We start from the raw sequence: 7,262 nt of genomic DNA, 5'->3' as shown, positions 1-7,262 counted from the left end.
AATAGATTCTTCAAGTGCATTGGGTTTTGTAAAGACTGGTTTTGGAAAGCACTCTATCTTATGATAAAAGCCCTTTAGAGGCACCAGACATGCCATTGCAGTCCAGAACATCCAAATTTGTAAGCATACCAGGTTTTGATACCTGTGTTGTCATTCCTCCCTAATTTAGGATACTAGATTTATACTTTGCTTTTGCTTTTGATCTTTCAGTTTCTGTACAGGATACCCCAGGATTGACTTCTAATGTGAAGGCTTGAACACTGAAAACCCTGAAATGATGAACAAGGCCATGGGCCTCCTTTGTAATTGCTCTCACTGGACTATTTCTTCTTGCTTCCAAAGTCTTTGGTATGTAGGATAACAGCTAGAACCATGTGAATTCTGCTTGAAACACTCCACAGTTTTTAGTAATTTGAATTTGACTCAATGGAAAGGATTTGGTCTTGATTTTGGCGAAAACTTTTGTTCAAAATTTTGTTCAAATTTTGAATTTTTCAAAATCTTTTTTTTCTATTGCTGTAAGTAAAACTGTGGTTGTATAAGATATTCCACATAGATCATGAGAAAAATAAGGGGACTGTCTGTGTCTATATGCTGTATGCCTATATATATTCCTTTTTGTGTCAGCTTATATTGACATTTATTAGATATAAAATTGGTTTAGATGGTTTAGACAGTAGAAATGTTGCATTTCAGAAATATAATGGGAACTGGTATAAGTACTTCCAGGAAGCATGATCAGGGATAATTTTTGGTTAATGGCAACTAATTTGAAACTTAATGGGCTGGTTTAAAACACATATGCCTATAAGTCTGTGTTGACTCAGGGTTAGTGTTGGCAGCATAAAGTCTTTTAACGTCGGGTAAAATGGAAGCTGGAAAGTTTAAGGTTCTTTGAAAGTTAAAACTTTCCAAAGGTTATGGATTGACTATTGACATTGTGCTACTGAGCTAACTGGAGCTTTCATAGAAAGTGTGGGTTTATTCCAATATTTATGACAAAACTTACCAGAAATATAAGCTGAAAGGAAAAAAGTGGTAGACTTCTATTTGATTGATCAGAGGAAATTTTGTGGAACCTCAGTAGAGCTCCTGAGACACTCCATAAAGTTTCTCCCTTTCCTCATGGGAAAGACATTAGATGAATTCCACTTATTTGGTATTTTACCTGATAAATTGTAACTTAAGGTGAAGCATTGTTGTTTGGGAGAAATGTTTAACTTTGGTGTATACATAAATGTTAACATTAGTGTTCTAAAATTTATATGAAACCTTTTACAAGTCTGCTACATAAATTGTCTGATACATAAATAGTTATTTCAAAGTTTTGATTTTTGCTGCCCTGCATTATTGTTGGTTATTTCAAATTTTGATATCTGCATTAATTTCTGGAGAAATTAATGAAAGAAAGACCTAAACTCATATAAATTGAAGGAACTTGAGAGTAAGAATTTCCTGCATGGAACTAAATAGACTATTAGAAATGAACACAATTTTTTAATGAGTTTTAGTTTCAAATAATACTGTTCGTTATTGTTTTATTTTGACTCAAGGATCTGTGGCAATGTTAAATTTCATATTAGTGAGTAGAACTAATTTGGGTTTGCATTTTCTTTCTTTCCTTGATAGCATCCTACTATGGAAAAAACAGTAATAAGTATTCTTAGTACTCATGGCAATGTGTCTATCCTTGCATAATATCAATAGGGATTTTATTTATCTCTCCTTAAACTAGAGAATTGGAAACATGTTTCATTATCTGGCTTTGATTGAAACTTGAACTAAATCAAGGAGAATAGAGCCTGCTACTTTGATTGTAGGGTTTCAGAGAACTCTAATGAAAGTGAGGAATCTTGCCTCCATTTGCAGGACTGGAAAACCCTGCAGAGACAGCTCTGGGAACCTTGATAAGAGGAAATCTCAAGTGGAGTCTGTTAAGACTGTGTCCTTCATCCTGAAGCCTGCACAGATGAGATGTTAGGTGCTTACTCTAAGATACTTATGGAGGGTTCACACAAAGCCAACAAAATTGTAATTGGTTATTCTTCCCTGTGAGATTATGCTATGCAAAAATATGTAAACTGGATTTGAATTAGATTTGATTTACAAAAGCATTTTGCTAAACTATTAGGTAAGATTGGAATGAGTGTGGAGAGAAAATGATTTTTAAAAAGTAGAACAAGTTTTAATATGATCCTTTTGATGTGCTGTTGAATTCACTTTTGCTAAGATTTTGCTGAGAATTTTAGCATCTATGTTCATTGAGGAAATTGTTCTGTAATTTTCTTTTTTGTGATTTCATTGTCAGATTTTGGTATCAGAATGATTGTGTCCTCAAATAATGTGTTTGAAAGCATTCACCATCTATTTTTTGGAAGAGTTTGCAAAGGGTACATATTAGTTTTTCTTTAAAGGTTTGTTGGAACTCACTAGTGAAACCTTGTGTTGCAGGGCCTCCCCATGGGTGCAGCAGGCTGAGCGCAGCGCTGTGAAGCTGTCTGCAGCCTCTGCAGCACAGGTTCGATTCCCAGCTGGACAGGGAGAAACCCACATGGTACAGCAGACCTCTTCTGCCTCGCCCTCTGCTCCCCTCAGCAGTGTCTTCAGTCTGTCTGCCTGTTCTGCCCCCCATTCTGTCTCTGGTGAATTTCCACCCTGCTACACCTCTGGCCTGTACCCCAGTTCTTGTATAAATAAATCTTAAAAAGAAGAAACCATGTGGTGCAGGGCTTTTCTTTCTTTCTCTTCTTCTTCTTCTTCTTCTTCCTTTTTTTTTTTTTTGAGATATTTTATCCCTACTTCTATTTCCTTGCTTGTGATTGGTATTTTTAGGTTTTCTATTTCTTAATGACTCAGTTTTGGAGAGTTGTGGTTTTCTGAGGATTTGTCAATTTCATTTAGGTTATTCAATGCTTGTAATAAACTCTTTTAATCCTTTGTATTTATGAAGTGTCTGTTATAGCTTCTTTTTCATTCCTAATTCTAATTATTAGATGTTTCTCCTTTTCTTAGTGAGTCTAGCTAAAGTTTTGTCTATTTTGTTGATTTGTTAAAATAACTTTTTTTATTTCATTCATTCTTTGGATTTTCTTTTTACATCTAATTTATTCATTTCTGCTTTAATTGGTATCATTTCCTTCCTTTTATTGCTTTTTGGTTTTATTGTTTTTCTTTCTCTAGTACCTTAAAATACAGCATAACTTTTTATATATAAATTATTTTATTTTGTATAATTCTTATATCATTTTCCATTTTTGCTAATATATGCATTTTCATTTTGGTTCTATTCCGCATACAATTCGAACCCCCCTTATTCTGACCCTAATCCCTCTTCTACCCCCCCGCCCCCACTGTAGTGTGTCTCTGGTCAATAGTTCCTTGTTGATTTTGATTTTTACTTTATTGCAATTAGTCTTTTACCTGGTCCCTTATTTAGGTTTTCTAAATTCCTGCTATGAGTGAGACCATCTGGTATTTATCTTTTTCTTTCTGGCTTACTTCGCTAAGCATGATCCCTTCCAGCTCCATCCATGTTGCTGCAAATTGCATGAGTTTACCTTTTTTTGATTGCTGAATAATATTCCATTGTGTATATATACCACATCTTCTTGATCCAGTCATCTATTTTTGGGCATTTGGGTGATTTCCATAGCTTAGCTATTGTAAATAGTGCTACTATAAACATAGGGGTGCAGGTGCCATTTTGAATTAATGTTTCTGTGTCCTTTGGGTAAATACCTAGGAGTGGAGTTGAAGTACAGCATAACATTTTTTTTAGTTCTTTCTTGTTTCTTTATGTGAGCCCATATTGCTATATATGCCACTCTTAATATTTTTTTGCTAAATCGCATGGATTCTTATTGGTTGTCTTCATTCTCATTCATCTTAGGTATTTTTTAAATTTCTTCTTTGATTTCCTAATTGATTTAAGGTTTGAATCATAGTGTGTTGTTCATTCACCATATATAAAGATTTTTCCTGCTTTCTTATCCTGGTTGTTCTCTACTTTAATACCATTATGATCAGAGAATATACTTGATAAAATTTCAGTCTTCATGAATATTTTGACACCTGTTTTGGCACCCAGCATATGGTCTATCCTGGAGAATGTTCCATGTATGCTTGAGAAGAATGTGTACTCAATTTGGGGGGCAACTCAGTGACCTTTAAATATCTATTGCTCATGTGATCTAATTATTTGTTTTAGGGTTTTAAGCTATTATTTGATTGTTGATTTTCTGTGTGGTTGATTCATACATTAGTGAAACTGGAGTGTTGACTTCTACTAAAATGGCATTGCTAGCAATATCTGATTTCAAATTTGATAATAGTTGGCTGTTGTTGATCCTTCATTTGATGCTTTCATATTTATGATTGTTATGTCTTCCTAATATATTGATTGCTTAATCATTATATAATATCAGTCTCTGTCTTTTGTTACCTTTTGCTTTTCATGATATAACACTTGTTGTCCTTGACTTTTTTTTTTATCCATTTGCTTATAAGGTTGTTTTCCAATGGTTTACTTTGAGTCTATGTTTATCTTTTCAGTTTTGATCAATCTCCTGGAAATAGAAGAAAGTTATATTTTGTTTTATAATCCAAATGGCCACGCTATACATTTAGATAGATGGATTGAGTCCATTTCCATTAGGGTTATTGATATATGAGAATTTGTTATTGACATTTTATCTTTAGTTTTCTGGTTCTATCTAATTCCTTGTTCATATTTTTGTGAATTACAGATAGGAGAACCTTTTTTAAAACTTATAGGCAGGTTGAGTAAGACTTTTATTTCTCTTTTTTATGTTAAGGGAGTTTTGCAGAAGATAATATTCTCATATGGCAACTTAAATCATTAAACATATCTCCAGGACATACACCTAAGCTTCAAAGACAAACATAGATTGAAAATAACAGGTTGGAAAACAATTCTACAAGCAAATGGCAACAAAGGAAGACAGTGGTAACCTTACTTATACAAGATAAATGAAACTTCCAACTTAAAAAGTTAACAACAGGCAGAGATGGACACTATATCATAATTAAGGGAACAATAAAACAGAAATAAAACAATAATACCCATCAACATATATTTGCCAAACAAAGGAGCACCAGAATACATTAGACAATTACTAATTAATCTGAAAACACACATTGGAGAAAATACATATGTATGGAGAGACTTCAACAACCCACTCGCACTAATGGACAGATCAATGAAACAGAAAATAGGCAAGGACAAAATTTCCCTAAACAAAGAACTAGACTGCATAGGTTTAGAAGACATGTATAGGGCACAGCACACACACACACAAAAGTTGAATACATGTTTTTCTCTAGTTCACAAGGTTCATTTTCCAGGATTGACCTTATACTGTTTCACAAGTATAAAAAGTTTATAAAGATTGAAATCAATCTAAGTATTTTCTCTGACCATAAATATATCAAACTAGAAATCAACTATAAAAAGGAAGCAAATAAATCCTCCAATACATGGAGACTCAACAACACATTATAAAAGAAGTCAAAAAATACCAAGAAACAAATGATAATGGGAATACTACTTTCCAAAGTGTATGGGATACAACAAAAGCAACAATAAGAAGGAAGCACATAGCAATAAAGGCCCATATAAAAAACAAACAAGAAAGATCCCAAATTAAAAATCTTGTCTCTTATTTCAAAGAACATGAAAAAGAAGAAAAAATACAGAAGTCATTAGAAGGAAGGAAATACTAAAAATCTGGGCAGAAATAAATGAAATAGAAATAAAAAAAACAGTTCAAAAGGTCAATGAAACCAACAGATGTTTCCTTGAAAAAATAAACAATTAGATAACCATCAAGCTAGGCCCACAAAGAAAAAGATGGAGAAAACTCAATTAAATAGTATTGAAACAAAAATAGGAGAAATTACAACAGACTGCAGAAATTCTTAGGTCAATCAGATTTACTATGAACATATATGAAAACAAACTCTACAACCTAGATAAGGTACACAGGTTCTTAAAATTATACAATCATCCATGACTGAATAAGGAAGTAATAGAAATTGCAAACAAACATATCACAAATTGGGAAGATGAATCAGTAATCAACTCTCCTAAAAGAAAACAAAAGTTCAGGACCAGAAAGCTTCATGAGTGAGTTCTACCAGACTTACAAAGATGAATTAATTTTTATAGTGCTCAAACTCTTTCAAAAAATGAGAGAATAAGAATACTTTCAATTACATTTTGTGAGGCCAACATTATGATAATACTAAATATAAAAACAACACAAAGAAAGAAAACTAGAGACCAATCTCCCCAATGAAACCAGATGCAAAAGTCCTCAATAAAATCTTAGCAAATCAAGTCCAGCAATGAATTAAAAGGATTATACATCACAATGAAATGGAGAGGTTTTTTAAGCAGGAACACAAGAATGGTTCAACATCTGAAATTGAATGAATGTACCTGAGCACATAAACAAAAAAGAAAGTAAAAACCATATGATCATATCCATAGATAGAATGCATATGATAAGATTCAAGATGCATCAATGATGAAAACTCTTGAAAAACTGGGAGAAATACAACATATCTTAACATAATAAAGGCAACATATGATAAACTCACAGTGAAAGCCTTTCCATTAAGACCTGGTACACAACAAGGATGTACACTCTTACCACTACTATTCAACATAGTATTAGAAGTCCAAGCTAGAGCAATTTGGCAATAGAAAACTGTAAAGGAATCCAAATTGGGAAAGAAGTAAAGTTATCATTATTTGAAGATGATATCAAAATATACACAAAGAACCCCAAATACTATGGAATAAGTACTCAAAACAATAAGCCAGTTCAGCAAAGAGGCAGAAAATACAAAGTCAACAAATATCAATTGCCTTCTTATATATAAACAATGGCCTAGAAGTAGAAGAAATTAAGAAAGCTTAGGGCCTCCCTGGTGGCGCAAGGGGTAAGACACAACCTCTGAAGCTGTCCGCAGCCTCTGCAACATGAGTTTGATCCCAAAGCCAGCCAGGGAGCAACCCACATGGTGCAGCAGACCTCTCCTGACTTGCCTGCTGCTCCCCTCAGCAGTGTACTTCAGTCAATCTGCCTGCTCTGTTCCCCACTCTGTCTCTGGTGAATCCTATCACACACACCCACAGCTCTGGCCTGGACCCCAGCTCTTGTATATATACATAAATAAATCTTTTTAAAAAATTAAGAAAGCCATCCCATTTACAATCTCACCAAAATATAAAAATT

The 7,262-nt window shown here is 33.6% G+C and overlaps 1 long non-coding RNA gene across 1 annotated transcript; it reads left to right on the top strand.

Moving 5' to 3' along the window:
- The first annotated feature begins 322 nt into the window (after positions 1-322).
- On the top strand, positions 323-2,538 carry LOC311187223. The gene is made up of 3 exons (XR_014617107.1): positions 323-348; positions 1,870-1,981; positions 2,452-2,538. It is a non-coding gene; the product is annotated as an uncharacterized lncRNA (long non-coding RNA).
- The last annotated feature ends 4,724 nt before the right edge of the window (positions 2,539-7,262 follow it).

The sequence above is a fragment of the Talpa europaea genome (genome assembly GCF_964194135.1).
Source record: "Talpa europaea genome assembly, chromosome: X".
NCBI classification, from domain to species: Eukaryota; Metazoa; Chordata; class Mammalia; order Eulipotyphla; family Talpidae; genus Talpa; species Talpa europaea.
This window is presented reverse-complemented; position numbering and strand designations above follow the sequence as displayed.